This window comes from Argopecten irradians, chromosome 13 (assembly GCF_041381155.1).
Source record: "Argopecten irradians isolate NY chromosome 13, Ai_NY, whole genome shotgun sequence".
Classification (NCBI taxonomy): Eukaryota; Metazoa; Mollusca; class Bivalvia; order Pectinida; family Pectinidae; genus Argopecten; species Argopecten irradians.
In genome coordinates this window covers 25,326,281-25,352,719 of record NC_091146.1, presented here as the reverse complement: position 1 = coordinate 25,352,719, position 26,439 = coordinate 25,326,281, and the positions used below count along the sequence as shown (strand labels likewise).

Genomic DNA, 26,439 nt, shown 5'->3' with positions numbered 1-26,439 from the left:
TCATCAAACTTCCTTTATTGTAGCTACATATGGTTTTTTTACAAGGAAATTGGTGCTTAATATCCTTTGAGGACAGACGAAAAACTATACACTGTACTTCAAAATTCCAATGAATCGACGAAACTTCTGAGTATTTTATGTACTTATTATGTGCATCTGCTGTGAATCTGTTAAATGTACATTAAGGAAAAAATATTAAGGATTTAAATTTGGATAAATAAGCTTTTGTTATCATATTTTCGCTTTTAAGAAGTATTTTTAATTTTTAGCAAAAACTGCGGTTAACTGGTTCTTGTAAATACGCAATTGCTTCAGCGTGTCGTGTGTATGGCTAAGATTATGTCAAATAAATAACTTTGATTCAAAACAACACATCGATATGTGATTTTTATTCCATTTTCAAATTTGGTACGGCTTCTTGTGCCAAATTATTTATATTTGGAAACGTTAGTCATGGGAATACATTCACTCTTCAGCAAAATGGATCATATATTCACATATTTTCCCCATTCATCGATCAATTTCCTAAATAATATATACATCGACGGCTATACCTGTCCTTTGATATTCATTCCCATTCATAGTCGACAAAACCTTGTTTTTGTTGGCTCCGATACCAAGTGTCTATAAATGACTCCACAATTAGATACTTCAAGAAAAAAAAACTTATTAGATTCCCACAGTTTATTATACATTGTAAACATTGTAACGGTGTAAAGATGTATTAACTTAACATCTGAAAGATTTGTCAACGATATTTTTTTATCAGAAAACAATCATGGGGAAAAATCATAAAAGACGCAAACAATGGAAGTAATCTCAGTTCCAGTTATTTTATTTTTACCATTTGAGAACGCATTTACATTTATGTATTCGGCTCCATTGATTTAAATTTTAAGTTTGTATTAATAGAACAAATTAATACAAATTATGTAATTACATCTAATAAATGTAATGTATACATAGAGCAATTGAATACTTATTACAGTTATTGTAAAGTACAAACTGCTCCAAATATACATTAACTACAGAGTCCAGATATCTGGACCAGATTAAGATCGTGTAAATAATCTCGAGAACACAGTGTATTCGAATCATTAGCGTTTGACAGTCGGAAATATAATTATAACGTTCACAATTGTCCACAAAACTGTTTAGATTAGTTTTGTAAATCCACTGTAGACTGCATTATAAATACCATAGAACTAGGAATTGAAGGTATTCGACCACTTAGGGTTAGAACCGTCAGAATGGTGTTAATGTGAACTACATACATGTACCATTCTTAACATAACTTTTACATGTCTATCTATTGTCCAAAATACCCCGCTTGGCATTATAACCAGAATATACCATACAGCTTATACAATATACTGGTATGAATTTGGATTCTTACCTCAATAAGTAAAAATGTTGTAGTTTGCATATTCGACATGTTCAATGTTTTATGTTTGAAATAATCTTAGTAATCAGAGGACCTTTAATGTTCAAAAGTCTTGCAAAGTATGTTTGCGTTCAATAATCAAGATGCAATACACAACTTATTTTATTTTGTTTCGTTAACACGATTTGATTGTCCCATTAAATTTTGTTTTGCTTCATCATGTAATTGGCAAATTCATGTACTGTCAATATTGATTGTATGCACAAAGGCATGTACTGTCAATATTGATGAAATGTACAGAATCATGTATTGTCAATATTGACTATATGTACAAAATTTACAAATTCATGCACTGTTAATATTGATGATATGTACAAATTCATGTCCAGTCCATATGGAAAATATGTACAAATTTATGTACTATATATACTGGTAGTATGTACAAATTCGTGTACTGTCAATATTGACAATATGTACAAATTAATGTACTATCAATATTGTCAATATGTAAAAAATCATGTACTGTTCAAATTGTTAAAATGTACAAATTCATATACTGTCAATATTGATAATATGTACATTTTTTTTGGAATGTGAATATTGACCATATGTACACAATCATGTACTGTCAATATTGCCAATATGTAAAAAAAATGTAGTGTCAATATGGCAATATGTACAAAGTAATGAACTGTCAATACTATCTATATGTACAAAATCATGAAATGTCAATATTGGTAATATGTATAAAATATGAACTGTAAATATTAATAATATATACAAAATCATGTACTGTTAATATTGATAATATGGACAAAATATTGTACTGTCAATATTGATAAATTGTACAAATTCATCAATATAGTTACAATTAGTACATAACGTGACTTTCCTCGCGTTTTCATTGGCTCAGCCCTCGGTCACTATTTAGCCATAGTCTCGGGACTATGGTTTCCCGCCGGACTATGGTTTCCCGCGGGTTTCCCGCGGGACTATGGTTTGGCGCGCTTTTTGTTACGAACGTCATATTGACGAAAATGACGTCACTGTCGCTTTTTTTTTAATTCGTTATGTTCTTAAGACATAATTGCCTTCTTTTGAGGGCACTATGGCCTCACAGTGTTGTCTTGTAATGACATATTATCGCTTCCGGCTCGGGTACTATGCCATCCCTTGACAACACTATGAGACCATAGTGCCCTAAAAAGAAGGCAATAATATATTAATGTATGTACTATAGATATTGATAATATGTACAAAAGCATATACTGTCAATATTGTCAATATGTTCACAATTCATGTACTGTAAATATTGTTAATATGTACAAATTGATGTACTGTCAATATTGACAACATGTATAAACTCATGTACTGTTAATATTGTCAATATTTTCAAACTCATGTACTGTCAATATTGGTAATATGTACAAATTCATATACTGTTTACATTGATAATATGTACAAAAATATCTACTGTCAATATTGATAATATGTACAAAATCTAAATTGTGCCGTTTTACACTGCCACCTAGTATGATCAGCATAACTTTCATTTCAATTAAATATAACAATGAATAATGAATATAGTAAAAACAAATATAAGAACGCCATGAAGTGAATAATGGTATTGTCATTAGAACACAAGCATTGTTAAACATTTGACAGCATATCTACATTATGTATTTAACGTTTTATAAGTTTAACATTAATATTTATCTTCACTTGAATTGTAAAATATTTTTTAACAAAAATGTAGATTTCAAAATAGGTGTAGACTTTCAAATAAGTATAAATTTATTCAATATAAGATTTTATGAAGAGTTCAGGAACTTTTAATTTTTTCGATCATTGGCATAATCTGATTAAAATACATATCCTTAATCTCAATGTCTCCTAAGGATCTTTTAACATCGATCCCAGGGCCTATTAGGAGTCGGCGTGGTCTTGAAACCTTACAAGTGGCTAATCATACTGAGACGAAATGTCGTTTTTAATTGATGTAAGTAGGTGCATTTGTATAAAGCTCACTACAACGTTACCCTTGATTGGATATTTTCAGAGTGATAATATAGATATGTATTTAATTAGATTGTCATTGGATAAAGCTTCGACACGAGTTTTAAAAAACATCAAATGAACTAAACACATAAATAACTTATTTTTACTACCTAAATAAATCAACTTACATTTTAACGTGAAAATGGAATGATAAACCCAGTGGAAATAACCATTTATTCGAATTTTTTACGTCATGTCGTCACAGTTAATTCCAGTTTTTGAATAGTGGTCTTGGTAAAGAATGGTTTCATTAGAGACATGTGTGACAAAACTTTACGTGGGCAAAGTCACTGAATATCAGACAACTTTATGTCATCAATGAAAAAAAAGAACATTAAAATTAATGTTCCTAAAATATACTATTAATGTGATTGTGTAGTGTCTAGTCAGTTTCTGCAACACATATTCCCATGATGCTACTTTTAAATCACAAGAGTAGTACGTATCAAAGCTAGGACAAATATTGTAGACATGAGAGACAAATGATACAAAATATTTTGCATCATATCTTGGGGACGAAAGACTGTGGTGGCTGTGGTAAAGATACAACACAATTTATATCGATGTTACGACTATGATTGGTGACATAAGATAGTGAGAAAATAGTGAAAGAAATATGAGAAAAATGTGTAATAATGTTACATAATTATAGTTTTTACAAAAAAACAATATATGCTATAAACAAACATTTTTCAAAGCGATCTTTTTTAAAAGAATTGTAAAATTTAAAAAAGAATATTTGAAGAGTGACATACAATATTCATAAAAAGACAAAAAACTACATTACATATCTGTTCATATTACATATGCATATGTGTTCCGATCTTTTTAGTAATCTGTAATCTAATGAAATACTGTTGTATCATCAACATAAAAAAAATAGTAAAGTTTTACTTGAAAACACTCACATAATAGTTTTCTCATATTCAATAATAGATGCATTATTTACAAATAAACACATAAATAACTTATTTTTACTACCTAAATAAATCAACTTACATTTTAACGTGAAAATGGAATGCTAAACCCAGTGGAAATAACCATTTATTCGAATTTTTTACGTCATGTCGTCACAGTTAATTCCAGTTTTTGAATAGTGGTCTTGGTAAAGAATGGTTTCATTAGAGACATGTGTGACAAAACTTTACGTGGGCAAAGTCACTGAATATCAGACAACTTTATGTCATCAATGAAAAAAAAGAACATTAAAATTAATGTTCCTAAAATATACTATTAATGTGATTGTGTAGTGTCTAGTCAGTTTCTGCAACACATATTCCCATGATGCTACTTTTAAATCACAAGAGTAGTACGTATCAAAGCTAGGACAAATATTGTAGACATGAGAGACAAATGATACAAAATATTTTTCATCATATCTTGGGGACGAAAAACTGTCGTGGCTGTGGTAAAGATACAACACAGTTTATACCGATTGTTACGACTATGACTGGTGATATAAGATAGTGAAAAATCAGTGAAAGAAATATGAGAAAAATGTGTAATAATGTTACATAATTACAGCTTTTACAAAAAAAACAATATATGCTAAAAACAAACATTTTTCAAAGCGATCTTTTTTTAAAAGAATTGTAAAATTTAAAAAAGAATATTTGAAAAGTGACATAAAATATTCATAAAAAGACAAAAAAAAACTACATTACATATCTGTTCATATTACATATGTGTTCCTATCTGTTTAGTAATCTGAATGTAATCTAATGAAATACTGTTTTATCATCAACATAACAAAAATAGTAAAGTTTTACTTGAAAACACTCACATAATAGTTTTCTCATATTCAATAATAGATGCATTATTTACAAATAAGATCGGAAAAGGCAAAACAATGATGATTTCAAATGGGATAAAAACAGCAATAATAATACTGACATTCATATAATCATCGAAAGTGTGGAAAGCAAAAATATGGTTTTTTAAAAGTGGCATGTCGTATTCAACAAGTAAATAAGAAAAGGCAAAATAAAGTAGTGATACACTTTCTTTAAAATGAATAAAAATGGGAAAACTTTAATGTTATATATTTATTTCATATATATCGGTTTATTGTCTTGAAATTCAATAAATATATAATTTTGTTTGGAATATACATTTCAATGGTATCAATGATATTAATGCTTCTAAAGCTATTTACACTCCAATAAAAATACATATTTAAAATATTAAAAACATATTCCAGAAACACATATTTATATAAGAACATCATCATGATAACACGTGTGGCATATTGAAACAAAATCTTCTATACACATCATCTCCATGGTTGTGTTTATGCCATTATATACATAACTTCTATCACACAAATGGACGTCGAAACTATTACCTCGTAAATTAAACAGTGTTTTTACTGGATAATATAACCCTCATTCTTCTCTGCCTAAATTGCATTGATATTTTATCCTCTGTAATTTAATAGTTCGTCTCAATAATCTCATATGTGGTTACATTGTAGCATAATACATCTGAAACTTATCCAATATTGCATGGTTACTTAAATTAACGTACCAAAAGTTAAGTGCTCAAAGAAGGTATTAGCATATTAGCGCAATCTTCAGTTCACACAACCACTACATCTCACTATGTACATGTATAAAAATGACATATCGGACATATTTTAGCGCTTTACTTGAATTAGCACAATGACATGTCCGAACACCGCTAAAATGAGTGCATGTTCAGTACGCATATCATCTTCCAAAAATACACAGTCATATACGTTATTGGATCAATCATTATTCAACACAAACATAGTTATAAATGCCTTCAATACAATAATAACATACTTATTGATACCATAAATACCACACTTTTCTTTACCTAAACAATATTAATTACAAAATATGGAGATGAAAAATATACAGCTTGGATTAGATACACTAACAAAAAAAGACAAAACAATACCTCATTTGTTTAACAATCATAAAGCTCATATAGGCAAAGTTATCAAACAAAAAATGACTGAATAGAATCAAGGGTAAAGTGAAAATGGCACAGTTACTTACCTACCAAATTAAAAGAACAATTCAGGGAGGCTAATTATGTTACGTAATCACGAAGCAAAATATGACATAAAACTGTTCATAATTCTCGTATGAAAAACAAACTTTTGCAATTCCAAATCGCACGGCTAAATGATTTTAACGATTGCTTTCTAGACATGATTATGCATCAAATAATTAAGGTAAACACTGAACTGTATTATTAGAACTCATTTCACTCCGATATATATTCGTATTCCACACTTTTAGACGGAATTGTCTCTTTAAATCGTTATAAGTGATGCAGATACGATTATAACTTTTACTGTTACTGTACTGTACATATAGCAATAAAAGTCTCTGTGACTGATAGGTACTCTGACAGCATCATCTGTTATCACAGTCTAAACCGCCATTCCATCGGTAGTATAAACTATGGTTCGCTAGGTCAAGGAATTCACATCACGGTTTAAACGTTTCTTCACAATAGTCACATCCACAGCTTATAAACAATGTCTCTGGTAAGTAATTAAACTCCAGAAACTCTCCGAATGTATAGCTGAAGTAACCATCTCAAATAATACCACAGGTGGTCGACGATATTTTACTCGGGCCTGATGTTGTCATTTGGTAGGCTGTAAAGTGACATTAAATTTTATTTATTATGACTAGAGCATTGATATTTCTAGTATTATTTAAATAGCGATTATATTTAAAACGTATCTACTTAAATGCACACAAGGTCAATACATTAAGATTTTTAGAATAGAAAAAAAAATGTTTTTTTTTCTAGGGACTGAAGGTATGATTTATTTAAAACATCAAAAAAAGATAACGGTCATCCTAAAAGTGCAAAGATAGAAAGGCGGGTTGCATTGCTTATTTATATATTTTACATATAAGCATATCCTGAATATTCCAACTTAATGTAATGTGATACGTTCGTTGACCATTATAAAGTAAAATACACGGAATAGCACATTTTATAGTGAACGGCTGAAATCATCTTTTGTAGTAAAAATGTGTGCAAGTAAGTTAGGTTTTTCCAAATATGGTGAAGTAGGCTAATGGAAATCATCATAGTGGCCAAGTTACTCGTGTCGGAGATGCGAGTCGAAATGTGCTTACAAACATACTTTAGACATGGACGTCGGTATAATAATAATCAGTTTATTTTAGAAATGTTGGATATTGTTGAATTTAATTGCAAACTTACATGACACACGTGAATTGTATTATTTTCACCACTGGGTGTTTTGCAACACTACGGTCAATGGGACGGAATCGTAGCTCTGACGACGACCATCTGTCAGAAATCCTCGACCGTCCGTTGTTCAGAGATAGCTTGTTGCAGCAGGTGTTATATAAATATATATAAATATCACTTTCTGGATTTAATGTAGCGGAATATATATTTCGACTCATGACACACGGATTACAGGGAAACCCACGGCTTATGTAAATGACTAGTAAGTTTTGTGAATGTATATTTGAAATGTCATTTTATTTATAAAACGATTTATCGTTTTTCATTCTTATTGCTCATTTTTATCATAGGATATCTCCTCTCCACAAAAAAATAACAGAAGTCAGGGTCTGTATGATTTAAAGCAATTACAATGTATCTCACATACGGGATAGGTAGGGATATCATTACTTCAGTTTAAAACGAATTTCGGTCGCCTGTGATTTGTGTTTACCTTCGTCAGTTATCAGAGTTATTAGCTACACCAAGATTGTTTTCTACTTTGGTCCTATTGTAATGTTATCATATCGTTCATTATCGCTTCGCTACCCCTGATAACTTTGTTATTCTTCTCACCTTTGACGTCTTCATGGTGTACGCCTGCTTGGTCTACATTCTGTTCGTCTTCTACATCGTCAAAAAGAAATTTTCTGACTATAGACTTTAGATATAGTAATTAGATTTCTAAAAAAATATGTAATCTAAACAATATCCCTAATGAATAGAAACTAACCTAATTTTGTCTAAATCTTTGTTTAGACAAACAGCCATATTTGAAATTCGTTTGTATATTGATAGATATTGTGACAAAAATGATGCAGATTATAAAGGGGAAAACTGAGCTTTACGTCTTCATCCCTGTTCTAACTTTCCAAGTGAGAAGTACTTAATATAGCAGTGACACATGTTCACATGTCATAGGGATTTGAAATATATCTGTTGGTCAAGGAAGCTAAGTGTTTCTCTTATTCCCTTACATATATATTTAATCCCGCGAACACCCCAACGCAGGAAACAACCCGGTACGAAATGGAAAACGTTGCAATATACAAAATGTAAATACCAAAAATGAATGTGCTCGTCTAAACTATACTCGTCACCAGGTAAATATGGACGTTTCGGAATATGTTGATACGGACTACATTTAGAATTTTCACTCACCATGTTTGCTCAGTAATGCTTCAATTACATCGCTAACATTCATTTGACATTCCTCCATTGCTTGTAGAATAACGTAGATGGCAGGAGTCGGCTTAGTCTCATTAATGAAGCATTTTAACATGGCCTCAACCTTTTCACGAGTTTTACCAGGAGGGAAAGCGTCATCAAAGTCATCAATCTGCTCTGGTAAGAATCCGAGTTCCAGGAAAAGATTGAAGTACATCTTAATGCCGACATGTTTTGCAATGATTGGAACATCCTTTACAGATGTAGGTGTCTGTAGCCGTATGTCGTCTGAAAAAATATTTAGCAGATAATTGATATAATGATTATGATCCAATTGAAAAAAAACAACAACAAAAAAACATATATAATTCAACCGTAGAGAATATTGTTTTTCTCTCAAAAGTCTACCCAGGGAGAACGTATTAATCAAAATAACAAAAATAATGAAAAAAAATTCCCCACAAATTATTTGGTGCTGTGGGGCTATCATTACGTTGTATTTTAAGATGAAGGGACACAATGTAACAGATTGATTTCATATGTATTTGCTAGTCTATATATGATTTTTGATTTCTTATTGTACGACAGTCACACACCTTTGAAGTTATTGCTTCTGTGGCTATCCAATAGTAATGACAATTTTGAAGGGTCCATGCCAGTTTTAGACATCGCACAAGCGACACTAGAGAAACAAATAGTTTGCTGGGCGTTTTGAAGACAAATCAAGACCTTTGTAATGCGGGCTCTGAAGGCATGATGACGGTTTTCCTCCATCAATTGTTCGAGTAGTTCCACCGGGCAGTCCAGTTCAACAAAGAACATATGGTATGATTTACCGATGTATGACGATAGTCGCCCGATTTCTCTCATTGTCAACTTTCTATCAGGAATACCCAGGTTGGTGATGGTTACTTCTAAAACATACATAGAAAAGTAATAAATCATCTCGTTTATCTACGAATGACGTTAAAGTAAATATGGAATAAACAATGACAAAAGCAGTGTACTTACCATTGCATTTCTTCGCGACTTTCACCATCTTCAAATAAAATAACATAGTGGTTTAAAAAATACTGACGTAAAATATATCATATTTATATTAATAAATTTGATATTGAAAATATAATAAACACCTTCCTGTCTCACTATTTGTTTTTCAAACATTATATTGATAAAAATAAACAAGGTAAGTCTATGCAAGTTACCTCTGATTCTGATTGTGCGAACCAGACACTCAGCTCATCAGGAGTTATCCATGATGATCCATTTGATCCAAAACACTGGAATCTTTCTGTCTGCCGTAGATCATCTACCTTCACCATCTTGTCATTCACATCGAATCGGTAGTCGTTGTGGAGATAGTATGTGTACCCAAGGTGACTTTGATGATTCAGTTCCAGAATGCGCCCCATCAGAAACTCCAATACTGGCAGTAGTTTAACACCAGCTCCTTTTGGTGTTGAACGATCTGTATCTCTCTTAAACATCGTTATTTTAATGACATTGTTCCTACAGTTCAGGATCATATTCCATAGAAAATTTACTTCTAGACAAGCAAATCCACGCTGGATAAACTTCAAACCGTCATGTCCAGGCTCATTGAGACGTTGAAATCTGTGTAGGCATGAAGCGACCATCTTGTCCCATACTGCCTGTGGGATGAATGGTTTGTTGAACACGAGACAAAGCGTTACAGTGATGACGATGTTGGGGTCATTTAGTACCCGGCCAATAAGCTCTGGTTCGGCAGTTGGAAGCATGCTGGGAACGATGTAGTAATTCACCTTGTCATTGTGATCAATCGGAATTGGTAGCGCTGACAGATTCAGAGTCTCCATGACGATAAAGAGTTCTTCCATATTTTTGTGAAACGTGTCCTCACTCCAAAGTTGCTTGAAGGAAATGCATCGGCAGAATTCCAGTTTTTTCATATTCATCCCACTCAAGTTTCATTTTTTTCGACAAAGCTTTTTTGAATTTCTGATCAGTTATTATTTGCTTAAACGCGTCGATGATCCACTGGGGCTGGATAACTATGAAGGGAAGCTTCGTATAGAGATTGAAACACAAGAACCTCCCTGCATATTTAAGGTACCTGGAAAAAAACATATATAAATTAGTAATTTAACGTCGTAGGAACGGATTGGTATATTAGTAAATGCTTTTTCTAGTTTCGGGGCAAATACGACAAACGGAAAAAAACGTGTAACTGAAGTGTCATGAACAAATATGAATCTCACAACATAATGATGTGCAAGATATCAAATTCATAGAATGGCCTAAATCGTGCAGTTACAGTGTAGTAATAACATGGGGATGACGCTAAAATAGCTGTGTACTGTGTATGTCCTTTACAGTTTCGTAAGTAAGTGTTTTGTACCTTCAGTAATTAAATGTGATTACTAATGTTCATATTTGCATTCAGTAACCCTGAAAATCTAGGTATAGAACACAAATCAAGATTATATATAAATCAGTTTTCAAGATATTACAATTTAAACATTTCTGTGTCGGCCATTTTGAAAAAGAAGTTGGCATACAGCTTTTATCAATTACTAATGTTTATATTTGCATTCAATTACCCTGAATATATAATGTATAGAACAAAAATCTGGATTCTACATCATTTAGTTGTCAAGATATTAGACTTTAGATATTTTCATATAGTAATGGTGTACTAATGTTTATATTGCATTCAGTTACCCTGAAAATATAGGTATATAACAAAGATTGTTCTACATCATTTAGTTTTCAAAAGACTTTAAATATTTTTATCGGTTATTTTGCGATGGCCGTCAGCAGCAAGATCCGCTTGGTGTCCCGTTCTAAATACCTTATATTACCCATAGTAATGGTGTACCAAATTTCATACTTGTATCGCAAAATGCACAATTCCGCCGAAAATTTAGCCCCCGGACTATGATAAACGACTTGCATATGTATTTGGTAATCATTACCAAAGGTACTTTGCATACTCAATTACAAACACTTCAAACAGTGAATATGATATACCGGGTATGCAAAGATTTGGGATTTTCATATTACCGTTATTTGTTACGTCATTTATGCACGACGTCATATTTATAACCCTGCAAAATACACATACTCGATTTCAGCTGGTACTCATGCTTAAAGTCATGCATTGAATTGTACGAATATATCTACATATTTACACCTGGTTCTGGGTTACCTAGAAATTCATCATAGTGCACTATCTCGCTTCATTGCATTTTCATATAGCCGATTTGTGTTTTTCTTTAATGCATTTCAATACATTCTTTGTTGGTCTCGTTTTTTAAGATATGTTATAAATTAAATCAACCCATACACTTGTGAAACGTATTATGATGCATATATAATTGATATGTTAAAACGATACCTTAAGAAATCTCTAATCTCCTCTTCCTTTAGTGGAACCGCCTGCTTGCAGTTGACATCAAGTAATTTTTCATATTTCAGAAGAATGTGTCCTTTATTCTTCAGTCTGATGAGTTCGTGCTCCATTGCTATCCATCGGGAGGGAACTGCTTTTTTCCACTGAGACTGTAAAGGGGCAATCTCAATGATCTTCTGCCACAGTGCTTCGTAAACATCTTTGTTGGCTGTTGAGTCATTGAGATTTGCTATGGCGAACATTTCCTGAACATGATCTTCCATGATCTTACGCAGTTGCTTATTGTAATGTAGTTTTTTTAATACCTTGATAAACTTCTGGTCCTGTGTTTTCTTCTGAATACCCAATAAAATATACATTAACATAAAGAAACAAGTTTCAAAAACTTCATCCTCTACAATAAGTGTTCATATATATTATATCAATAACCATAGCAACTAAACGTCTATTGACTACGATTAGAAAATATAAATTTTGGTTACAAACTCTTCTGCACCACCTTCCTGAATTTTAAGTCATTTAAATTCGAATAAGGACATCTGCTTCTCTGATCCACTACATTGGTCCGTCGATTGTTCTAAGGTCGAACCATTTGAAGATTTTGAATGACAATGGATAATTACGGGAATTAACTCTTTACCAGATCGGGCAGAAACGGACAGGATATGGCAGGATCAGAGTAGGTAATAGTCATTTATATGATGAATATGCATTGTATTTATAATGAATGAAAGTTTGCAAAGTTTTGATTTAAAAGTCTTCCATTTTCATTTCATGACAGAAACAGCATATGCAAGTTTAGTTTATAAATCAAATATTCCTTGAAAGTGAGCATACACAAAAAAAAATATTTCACTTTTTATAGGTGTATTTTTTGTGACAGATACAATTGAAATACTAAAAAAGGATCTTGCACTTCTCCATTGGCTTGTTAAATACAGTACATGTAAACTTGTTGAAGCTATACTTATCTTGTAAGTGCGTAAATTAAGAGTGATTGGATATATTCTCATTATGAAAGAACAAGTTAAAGAAAATACCCTAAAAACTTGAAAATAAGCCGGCTTTTTAAATAAACCGTACTCAAAAATAAGCCTGTAACTAACTACGGTAAAAACCGCCTTGAAAATATACCTGATTCCAAAATAAGCGATTTCTGAAAGTAGTATACATGTAGTCGAATTCCAAAAATGACTTCCTCTGTTTCTTGACCATGTATATCTTTTTTTAAAATTTCTATAATCATTTAGATAACTTTAAAAAAAGAAACCCGTTATATTTGTAAGAATTGTTTCTGTATAAGTAAATGCGTGGTCCATTGGCCGATAAAATATATAATAATTAGGTGTAATTTTACATATGTTCCAGAAAGTACATGACAGTTGAACTCTTATAATTAACTGATATGCATATACATTAACATAGATACAAAATAGATATGTCCATTTATATATGGTATACGCACAGAATATACTTTTGGTTATGACAAAATATTATGTAAATGTTTATTACAATTTATATAATTTCTGAACACCTCCAAAGTTTGTAATTTAATCTGCATAAATTATTAAACAATCCAACGTTAAGATGCCGTTTAGAATACTATAAACAATAGAACAGCCAAGTTTAGATCTCTGTTTATTGTTTTGATGTTGTCAAGGTATCATGCTTTCACGCCTGACCGCAACTCCTACCATCCTACCTACAGGGAGGCGGGATATTCCACGCTTTGTTACGAAGTCAGAAACGTAATTGTATATAAAATGTTACTGGTTAATTTGAAATGACAAATATGTTCACTTCAGTGGCTTGCATTATCTTTGTCCTTTTAATTAAAAATATTGATATTTTGATATTACCAAATAGGTATACTGTTAATAATTAATTGGCAAAAGAAAAAAAAGTTAGGGAGTTAACTCCAACGAAGTATTTGATAAAAAAAAAAAAAAAAAACTCGTTGATAAGCCATGCTATATTTGACGACTGTTTAAATAATCTCGAACTTTAGGGCCATTCGAAAATAAGCCTATAATCTTCTTACTATCAAAGAAAGTAATTTAGGGTATAATTTCTTATTATTTAAGTGTTATACATTTTAAGACACTTACGTTAGATGCCACCTTGTCCAAGTGAGAACCTACAAGAATTATCGGTGGTATACCGTCACCACGCGGCTCGTCATCCAAAGCATACGTCGCTATAGTCTTAAGCCAATGCTCAGCTATTTCTGTCAACAAAGTATGATATATAAGCAAATATTATATAGTTTATATGTGATGCACTTTTAACAACTATAGACGAGTGATATGTATATGTTTGTATGCAATAAAACGTTATCATACTTACGAAACGAATGTTAGATTACTCTAATCATGCATTTCCTCCAATCAATAGCAGAGCAATAATTACCGTAGCCCGCTGATGATCTGTCCTTATCCAGACACATGTCCACGTCAAACACTAACACAAACACCCATGTTGCTGGACATAAAACAATGATGGGTGTTATAGAACACCCTCTCACCGCCGAAATCATAGATTGTTACAAAACCTTTCACTTCCTCTTCACCTTCCTTTGTTTTTGATTCCATTATCTGATAAATGACCTGACTTTGTTCCTGGGAAATGTGTTGACTGGTCTGTTGAACTTCATCTTTGACATATGATTCTTCAACCAGTGATTCTATAACAAAAACGTAAAGCAAAGTATGTTGTTACGTTTGTCATTTTAAATACTATTTCCTCGGTCCACTATCGGCTCTCGTGAGTTAAGTCGAACATACAGAACGTTTATTCGCCTGACATGCCATGTTTTATTTTGATATTCTTTTCTCAGACTGGATTTATTTTGTTAATCTTGAAATTGCTTGACTCATCAATGACTTGACTTAGAAAGTATACTTGAAATACCTTTGTAAATGTGTGTTTGTTTGTTAGGTGTAAGTAATTGTTTGCTTCTCGCATATAAAACAGAAACATATGTTGTACCTGTCTTATGCCCCTTTGATGTCGAAGGTGTTCGTGGTGACATTTGTGCAGGAACTGTGTTTTTCCGTAAACTGATTTCTTGTTTCATTTTGATGTAATTGTTCCGTGTTAGTTTGGTTTTCAGTTTGATGTAGTGGTTCCGGGTCCGTGTGTTTTTCAGTTTGATGCGGTGGTTCTCGGTCCGTTTGTTTTTCAGCTTGATGCGGTGGTTCTGTGTCCGTTTGTTTTTCATTTTGATGCGATGGTTCTGGGTCCGTTTGTTTTTTAGTTTGATTCGGTGGTTCTGGGTCCGTTTGTTTTTCAGCGTAGGTTTCATTTTGATGCAATGCATTCTCCTCCGATGGTTTCTGATATTCGTTTTGTATTTGTTGATGGTCAACCATTTCCATTTCTTTGCGTCTGTCAGCCTCGTTTCTTCTGTCGTTCTTGCTTGTTCGGAATTTATCAATTAACGTTTTCAGTCGATGCTGGCGAGTTTCTATTTCACCATTTTCGTCAAGCGTTTTTCGGAACCCCGTGTCAGGATTGTAGGCAATATAGTCTATGTAGAAGTCAGCTGTGTCTGTTGATCCTGGACCCCCTTTTGGAATGTGTTCTTGTTTTAGTTGTTTGACAAGACACGATTTACCGACTCCTTTATGACCAACGACTGTAATAGTTATATTACAGGGATGTTCTGTCGTCTCCAGTATCCCCTGTGTATATTCCTGCTGCCGTCTTAATCTTGCTAAAATGATGAAAGTATATTTATATCATACATCTTTCTGAATTTCATACCATTATCTTTGTACTGAAGTTCTTAAACTATTATAATCAACGAATTTTTACCATAATATATCTATTTCCCAGAACATAAAATGGACATCCAACTTATCATTTCTTTGTTGCGCTATATTCTTTCGACGGCCGGCAGTATTCGAACCTCAGTCACCTAGGTTATAACAAATGCCATTTATGAAAGCAGTTTGTATCCAAATTTCTGTTTGATGCTCTATTCAAGACAATAAATAACAGTACTCACGAGGAAAAAAGCAAACAACATTCATCGGAAAGTCCCCGTAATAGAAACCTGCGTGGGACTTTTTAATTTTCTCTTCCCTTTTTCTCTATTTTCTCTTACTTTAATATTTTCCTGTATCATCGGAGACCATTTGCATGTCTGTATCTTGACAATAAAGCTCACAATGATAGGTTGCCGGGCACAGATTATATTGTGGATGTCAGACCTCATTTTGTTTTGTTTTACTTATTTTGGCATGTTCGAAGGTGATTTGTGACGTCATTAATACAATGACCGAATCGATATTGACACGTTATATAGTGATGAACTTATCATTTAAAAAAAAACAATATTGTTTTTTCTTGGGTCACAGCGGGACTTTAGATGGATGCATGGAATTAGGCAAATGCAAAAATTCGCATTATCCGGTATATGGAAAATCTACAGTTTTTCGCGTATATTGTATAGACACATTTTCTTCAATGAAAATAGGTTTCTAGCCGATTGTGAATTTTTCGGTATATGGTGTTTTTCGCGTCGAAATCATAATTAAACATTTTGTTTGGACATTGATTTTTTTTCTGTATAAAAAGCTTGCTGGTATCGCGATGTGTGTTACAGTCAAGTGAGGAAGTGTAATTATAAAGATACAAACAAACAAACAACACTAACTCTGGTGTTTGATACAAATATTGGCATGGGTCTTTAATTTGATAATTTGATTTTGATAAATATCTCGTGAGAAATAGGTAACAAATAAAGCTCAAAGGGATGACAAACTGTTTTGTGTTTTAATTGTGAGCATAATCAGTATGTATTAAATATTTTATTATGCAAATTCCAATTTAATACAGTCATTTATTCATCACACCAACGAGTAAACGATGTTCCTACGCGTGGAATTGGCCATGTTTTTATAAAGAATTCTACTACAATACAAAAACCCAAATGGACCAAATGTTGAACAATGAAAAGTAAACCTGAAACCAATCCAATATTTAAGTCATTTAAAGACTCATTTTATAGTGGTATCAATACTATTTACTGAGTCAGTGAAAACGAAATATCTACATTCAGCAAATGTGAAAACACACAGTGCAAGCAGTTGAAACATTTGCCTCATACAAATATCATCAACCCTCATTTGTCTCCCGTGTCTCAGTTTGAACATACCGATACTATAAGTATTACATCTCCTTATTCAAATGATAATAAATGTAATACATATTATCGGTTGGATATAGGGACCGCAGAATCAAACCAAAAATAGATTCCTGGAAATCCCAATTTTTGGTGCGGAATTCAACATAAGATGGTACACCCCACATTTGACCTCGGTACCCCAAGTGCCTCCCTATAAAACAATAATCGACTTGTAAAAATTGATTAATAACAGTTGATTGAAAGATCTGTTTATAAATAGAACTGAAATCCCCGAACCAGTGCATCGAAGCGTCGAGGTCATTTAAACGTTTACATGCGACATGCATTATACGTTGATAATTTAAGCGTTTCTAAAATGCCGATTTTGTTGGAAACACAAATTTCGTCAAACATTATCTACCCGTATAGGAGAAATGAAACATTTTAAACAATGTCGGAGATGCAAATACAAAATGTGACGATAAGAGCACTGATTGGACATATTATATATATATATATAATTATATATTTAGAAATAAACAGTGATCCAAGTTGTTCACAAGAGGTTGAGAAAATTGGAAACTACAGTATGGGTTTGATGGTGCATTATCCATATTCTACATTGTATCTGGGAATCAAAACTAATAGACAACAGTATCTAAATCTTCAGTTTATAGGTAGAATCATTTTGATAAATGAATATATGATATAAATAGATATAACTGACAGAAAAGGAATGTTCACACTATCAAGGACGTAGGTGATACATATAAATCCTGTAATGAAAAGTAAATAATAAAACAAGTGTAGCAATTTGAATGCAGTCGATACATGTTAATATTGACCAAAGTAAAAATGATTAACCTCGGACTACGTCCTCGTTCGATATTTTTCTTTGGTCAAACATGCATCAACCTCATAAAAAATTATATAATTATATAGTATAAGAATTTAAAAGGAAATGATATATATATATATACACGATTGTAAAGATACATCTAAACGAAGAGCCGATTATATTTTGTATTACTTATTGTATATTACCTTGCCTTTCATGGATAAACTTGGTTACATAGTTTGGCATTTCTGGCCCAGATTTCTAGAACAAAACAAATACAAAATGATCAGGTTATATGTGCAATATTTTTCATGATTACAGATGAATTAATGTCATTTACCACCAACATTTTGGGAAATAATATATCAACGATGCAAAGTCCTTAATAATACAAACATTATATAATATACTTTATTTGGCAAAAATGTATAAAAAAAAAATCATTATTTCTGTCTTCAGTGCAGATTTGTGTCTGAGGGTAGTCACTGTAAAACCATGAAGCCTAATGCATTTTACATTTTACAGTAATGCTATTTATCAAAAAAATGACACGCAAAAAACACAAGAACTGTGACATTTTATGTCAGTGTATTCAGGTACATATGTATACAGGATATAATTGATTTCTTAATTGTTTAGTCGATTTCTGTTAGTGACGAACCAGAAAACGTTAACAATGCTCTTTGACTTAAAATGATATAAACAGTAACGATTTATTCTGCTCAGAAGCCCTATCGATTAAGGTATTTCAGAATCAGTTTTGACAATTTCTATCATATTGTAGCGTTCCACAGGAAGCAGGTAGTACAATTAAGTTTATTTACATTATTAACATCAGTCACAATGCACATCAATTATAGCTGTATCCTTAAGTCCTAAAACAGTAACTCCTCTTCAAACTCTAAATTCTCCAACTCTAAACTATCAGGCTCGCTAAAAACTTTCAACTTAAGACTACCAACCAAACACTCCCAACTCAAAACTAACCACCCCGCTATAAACTTCTGAACCCCCGAACTATCTTACTTGTTCCTTATATACCCCTATACCCAGAACTGTATCTAAACTAGACCTAAACTAGACCTAAAGTTTTGTATCTAAGTAGGAAGGGGGATATTTTAGATACCGAATGCCCGTATCTCAGAGAGTGGACCTAAATCCCATAAATCTATACTTGACCAGGGGGGTGGGGGACATTTAGATACAGAGAGCTCGGTTTACTTAGATACAGTTTGGGTTTCAGACCTAAAAACTCATTAATCACTTCCAGCCCCAGAGAGCACTGCTAGCCCAGCAACCTTTATCTGCCGCGTACCTAATTTGTATCTGTCCCCTAACACACATTCCCTCCCTTATTGAACACTAATGATATAAGAATATAGTTCTACAGTTTGTACGCTAATTACTACACACTAATGATTATTAACTAAGGATTCAGCAATATGTTCTTTTCTAATTTTTCCCGCGTAATCCGTACATTACCGTACGGAGTCATTGGGGCAGAACACTTCGCAATAGTTGCCAAGGCGGGCTTTTTATGGTCAGTTTCGAACAAGAAGGTCAATATTCTTAAAAATGAAGCATATTTGACACAGGCTCTATATTAGAAGGGATTTAAAGTTATTGATTATATATTCAAAATAACTACTAATATAACACACTATTTATTAAATCATTCAATTGATATGCATTCATTAAGAATATATTTCTGGTCACCATTCGGTGTTTTTTAAGTACCTTATTTTTGCGAGAGAATTACATGTACTACTACAGAAGCTATTATTTTTCTGTTAAAAATAAGAATATAAAACCCATGTTTGTGCTAGTTATCAATTTACATATACACTGTATACATAGCAATCAGAACATAACTTAAACTTGAAGCATAAAGACAATCCTAGTGGTAGTTCCAGCATATTGGTTTCTCAGACCACATGACCAACGCTAATATCAATGCAATACTCATATATAAAACTTGAAATGAAGTTTCAAACATTTAAATTAAACGAAGTGATATAATCTGATAGACACTTATTTCCCCACTAGGAGAATTAATGTTTTATGAAAACTATTTCATAGAATATATATGACATATATGTCGATTGATTTCAGAAGCTAACATATTCAAATTTTGTGGTTTTCTGCATTTGATATACTTGAATTATAGCCTTTTGAACGCACGGAGGAAATTATACTAATGATAGCGACACATTATGTTAAAATATTTGTTCGGGTGGCGTCAGTAATTTGATGGGAGAATTGAAATAATCAGAATGTTCATATTGATACTAGGATAATGATACTCTAAAATCTTGATAATAAGCCGGCTTCGAAAATGAGCCGTACTCGAAAATAACCCTGTAACTAGCTACGGGAAAAAAATATCCTGAAAATAAGCTTGATTCGAAAAACACGCCTGTTTAAAGTAACTGACGGAAATCGTATACATGTAGTCAAATTCAACAATTGATGTCATCGGTTTCTTGTCAAATATATCATTTTTTTCTATAAATATTTAAGATAAATTTACAGAATGAAACCCATAATACTTGTTAGTGATATTTGTGTATACACTTGGCCGATAACGTATATAACGTATATAATTATTAAGTGCAATTCTAAGTATGATTCAGAAAGAGTTCATGTACTCTTATAATCAATCAATATACCTTCACATTAGCAGATCTAGTGATACAAATTGTATATATCCATTTACACAGTATATATGGTATAAGTACATATACATATACGCACAGAACAACATATTAAACAGATCTTGTACATTTGTTTTAATATCACGTATTACAATTTCACTTATAGTTTAAGATGTCGTTATAGAGTGTCTCTTAATCCTCTAAGCAATAAAACAGCTAACTCGAGATGTACACGCCTTACCGTACACACTTGCAGATTTATACGGAGCGATATGCATGCATGGTTACCTCACCTGTAAATTGACTAACGGGGATTGGATTTTCCGTTTTAATACGAAGTCAGATACTTAATTGCTTTTAAAATAATAATTGAAAATAATTTTAAAATAAAGCTTAGAATATGTTCAGTTATCTCTGTCATTGTTATTAAGAATAATGACATTTTATTGTAACAACTAAAAGGAAAATTTAGGAAGATAACTCAAATAAAGAATTCACTAAAAAACATCGTTAATATATTTGACTACCACTAAAATACTCTCGAAAGCCACGTTTTATTTTCAAGTTTTTTAGGGTATGTTTTCTTTCTATCAAATGCTGGTATTTATCTTCAACAATATCCCATACATTAACCTCTTAACTCACAGATACGCCAAACTGATCTGAAGTCTCGAGATATATATGGATTGGTTACAAAAAATGATAATGCAAAAGGGTGGAAAATCACTTTGAATGAAAAGGTAGAATATTCGTAAACTCTGCTAAGAATTCTTAAGAAATAGGGGATTGAGAACGATATCTAATTACATATCTGAGCGTGTATCGAGACCCGTTAATACATATGCTAATGGACAATGTATGCGTCATTCTAAAATCAAAACAATTATATGTAAACATTTAACTTGGGTATTCATTAGTATTATAAAAGCGTGTTGAGACACTAACCGTGTTTATGTCTGCTCCTTTTTCCAGAAGTAGATCCACTATTTCAGTGTCTCTTCTTAAGGCTGGTGTCTCTAGAGGATTTCCCTTGAAAAAGATAAAATTATTATATTACTTGTCAGATATGTTATACTGAAGCAGATTAATGACAAAAAATCGAGTGATTGTTATATTTGCAATGAAAGATATAAAACCACATAATTTGATATACAAATACATATAACGTGACTAAACTAATCAAACAATCAATTAATCAATCAATAAATCATCTTTTATCAATCAAAAGGCTTTCAGTTTTGTGTGCACACTTCCATTTACAAACATACATAGTTTAGACAGTGGTAAATGACATCAAATACACAATCCGTTATAAAAAAAATTATACATAATTTTCAAGATTGACATATAGGTATGACAAAGTACATATATTTTATATCGTGGTCTCTCAAAAGCTAAATACAATTATTTAACTTGAAAACTCTCTAATATTGTATATACTATGTATTATCACTTAAAAGATCGATAGTGTTTTATAATAATGTTTCATTATTCAGAGCCTGAGTTGAATATAAAATGGACAGTTCCAAATAAAATGAAACTCATCTTCTATTTCAAATTTCAAATTACACATATTACAAATTTTGTTTCTTCTTATCACATTTTGATGTCTCCTTATTTCTTTATATGTGATTTATGAGCAGATATCCACAACTTAGTTTACAAATGTTTGTATTGTAGTAATTTTGAGAATATAGATTATTTCATTAGAATGGTTAAATGTTTAGGCAAGATAGACCTTTTATTAGACATATCCAATTCTGGGCTTAGACGTACTCGTACATCTAGACGGACGTGTATTCGGGGGTCGTATGAAAAGTTAAAACACATGTACATAACCAAATGTACCACGCATAATGCGCCGTGTAGTCGTTTCGCTAGTGATAAAATAATTGTGATGATTTTGTAGCCACCATGTCACGAGAAAAAGTGATGATTTTTTTTTAAATACATGTACATGTACCAACTGGATCGCGACTAGTTATCATGATTTTTTTCCAAAAATTTTCAAAGAATTTTGCCAACAAAAGCAACCACACGGGATTTGCTGAAAATCCAGATGGATAATCTTAATTTCAAGATTACTTAAGTAACAAAAATATAAAATGTGCGCAGAAGTCATGATAACTGGTCGCGAGCCAGTATGTATACAACGGATCACAATACGTTTGACAGCGGTGGTAATTAAGAGAGTACTTGATAATATTCGTATCCTTAAATGAAGATATCTTTACAATGATTTCTTACAATCTTATGATACAGCATCGGGAACTTATTTCAATTCAATTTCGTATTTAGCGGGAAAAAGAAATCAAGAAAGTGAGAGATTCACACGAAAGAGAAGTGTTACCATTATTTCTCAAGAATAACTGCAGAGATCTGTCTCAAATTTTATATGTACACTCTACGTAGATCCTAGTTATGCATTTCTATTTTTGTGATTAAATGGAGACAAACAATTGTTACTGATGTAATAGCTTTTATTCGCTGTCGCTGCTCGAATCAAAACACCTAACGCAGATAGCTTTGGATTTGTTTTCGTAATAAATTTATTGTACTTTAATAAGGAGACAGCCCTCAAATCCACAACATTTATCTAGAAAATTTAACAGAATCCTCAGCTCGTATAGGGTGAGCGTTGAATACGTTATCCGGGAACTCAAACTGTACAGAGCCATTGTTATTTTCTGTCGTCATCCCCGTTATAAAATTCGCCAAACTCTTGACATTTGCGCGCAGCATTTTCTTATAGAAGGAAATTGTTGTTTTCGTGAACCTCAAAACATGTATCATACTGTGATATCAATTGTATGTACTTTAAATTCACTAAGAATTAATAATGTTCCGAACTGTTTCCATTTTGTCAAGTCGTTAATCGCACCACATTTTATCCACAAAAGAAACTCATAAACGTCTTGTCGTCACCGCGGTCGTTGATACGGAAACAATGGTAATGACGTTACGATTGGTGCCGGCGAATAGGTGACGACGTTACAGTATTTATTGACCTTGAGTTTACACAAATAAAATTGTATACAATGGCTATCTAGCAGGTGTTGGTATAGACATCATTTAGGGGACACAGTTACCTTTAATTATATGTTTTGTCAGTATAAATTAGTCTCTGTTCTAATATTGTAAACGCATCATGAAAAAAAATAATGAAATGAAAAAAATGGGTGAGCGATTACCAATTAAGAAAAAAAAACTGAAATATCGAAGATTTTTACTGGCTCTGATAGTTTCGTAAGTTATTTGTCACGCAGCAGTAAATTGTAATGACCGTTGACCTATTCTTCTCTTCACCATATCAATTTTAAGACTTTATGTTATTTGTTCTGTTCATGTCGAGAAAAGGATTAAAACGATATAGCCTGTAGATACTTTCGATAAATTTCAAACATCATATAAATATTAAACTAAAAGAAGGATCGTGAAACATTCATTCAAAACTGAAAATTCCTCCTTTATACCACGTGGTGATTTCTTAGCAAGCACACATTTATTGCAACACAACTCTTTCTTGTCCGGGAATATCTAGAAAGCTCATGAATATTAACTGGTAGTTTTTTCCCTTAAGATTGAACAATATTTACCGCTTAAAGGTGTTTGATAAAAGTTCACGATTTGTTTCGATACCACAACACCGGTGGCGCTATCTTAATTTTAATATCTGTATAGCTCGTAGACTTTCTATTAGTTTCAAAAGGTATTACTATATTACTAATATCCCTGAATTCGTATAAAATACAAACGTGTTGAGGTACTAAAATTATTTACATCCGCCCTTTTATCAAGAAGTAGTCTCACTATGTCTATATATATTATATGTCCACAGTAAACAGCGTTCCTCAAGGGATTCCACTGAAAAAAGTAATATAATAAATGTAAATTATCATTAACTATCATCTTTGTATTCTCTCATAGAAATGGAACTTTCATATAATTGTTATTTATGTCAACTGATAATAGCATTGCAAAACATAAAAACAGATATACCAACCACATGTGTATGATTAAATGCAAAATAAGGTGGCTAAATATATACATAGAGGGTTAGGGTTAGCGCGTTTGCGCTACAGGTAGAATATGTCTGTATCCCATTGCGTTCATACCAACTTTAACGCAATCAAAATACTGTTCAATATATATTTACATAAATAAGCATATTTTTACATGTTCGCGATAAAATTTTATAATCCGTCAACTTATGACGCAAAATCTTATCGAGGCGTGAACTAGAAGTAGTCTGATCCTGCACTGCGTTTGTATTCATACATAATCGCGATTACACTTATTTGAACGCAACTCACCTCCCATTGACTGTATAAGGGCATATGTAAATATATCGATGTATTGACAATATGGTAGTTCCATGGATGTTGACGCACTTGTGCTCTAGTATGTGGACAAATCACGCTAAGAAGTTGTTTTATAACATCAGAGAGCAGGAAACAGAAGTTATATTTTCTACGGAAGCACATTTCCTATCAAATATTGACCAAATGACAAAATAAAGCCCAATGAAAGTGTGTCGTAGTCTTTAAGAACAGGAAAATAAATATATAAATAAAAAAATACCAGATGTTCTGAATAACATACACTATTCATCTGACCTTAATGTATTTACAGGCATATCGCAGATTGGCCAAGGTGATACCCCTAAGTTATATGTTATACAGCAAAATAATCTCCGTTTAAAATGTAATGCTGCACTTCAAAAACAAAATTCAGAAAACGTTATCTCGATGAAAGACATTTTTTTTTTTCAATTTGGAAATGAAACAATGCTTAACAAAAAATCCAAATACTCGGCAGGTTGAGAACATTCCCATTCTGCAACATCCGTTACTTGAAGCATATCACTGGTGTTCATTTAGTCGCATCTATTAAAGATTTCATGCTGTGCCAGCCCTCTTCTGATGTTTTAACATCAAATAGCTTGGAATGACCGATGTGTAATGGTCCTCAACCAACGCTCTCTACGTAGGTTTCAACAATGGCTCGTCTTCCCGTTTCTATAGTCTGCCTATTTCGCCAAACGTCTGATTGTACTTCTTGTTTATTTTATTCCTGTCAATTATGTTGCGATGAGGAGTGTAAACTTCACGACAAGTTCATGATTCCAGGGCCCAATGTCATCAGGAAAGACTAGCTTCATGTTCAAATCTCTCTTGTCTATGCTTTGTTCACGATGGAAACGCTGTCCTCTCCTCATTCCCCCTCTTTTACAAACAAAACAGAAAGCCGTGCCCATATTACTTTAACCTTGTATGTAACATTCAACCTGCAATATTTTTTTAGAACTTTGTGTTATTTCGTCCGCCATCATGTTTTGGTTTTGATGATGTATACAGTGTGTAGCATTGAAAAAAATAACAGTTGAAACCTAGTAAAATGAGATAAATGGTTTTGCGATTCAATTTTCAATGAAGGAAATATGGAATGTTTCAAAATTCAGCGGCCATCTTGGACAAATATAACAGCTATTGTCGGTCATATGTATCGCCATCTTGAAATTAAAAAAAAAGTGCAACTATATATTCTATATATAACTAGTAAAATGAT

General features: G+C 32.3%; 1 protein-coding gene and 1 pseudogene across 7 annotated transcripts in view; both read right to left on the bottom strand.

Moving 5' to 3' along the window:
* The window catches only part of LOC138306692 (uncharacterized), a 154,418-nt gene that overhangs the window by 83,284 nt on the left and 44,695 nt on the right, over nt 1-26,439 (bottom strand). The window lies entirely within an intron of this gene.
* LOC138306731 (uncharacterized) lies at nt 5,170-14,930 on the bottom strand (annotated as a pseudogene).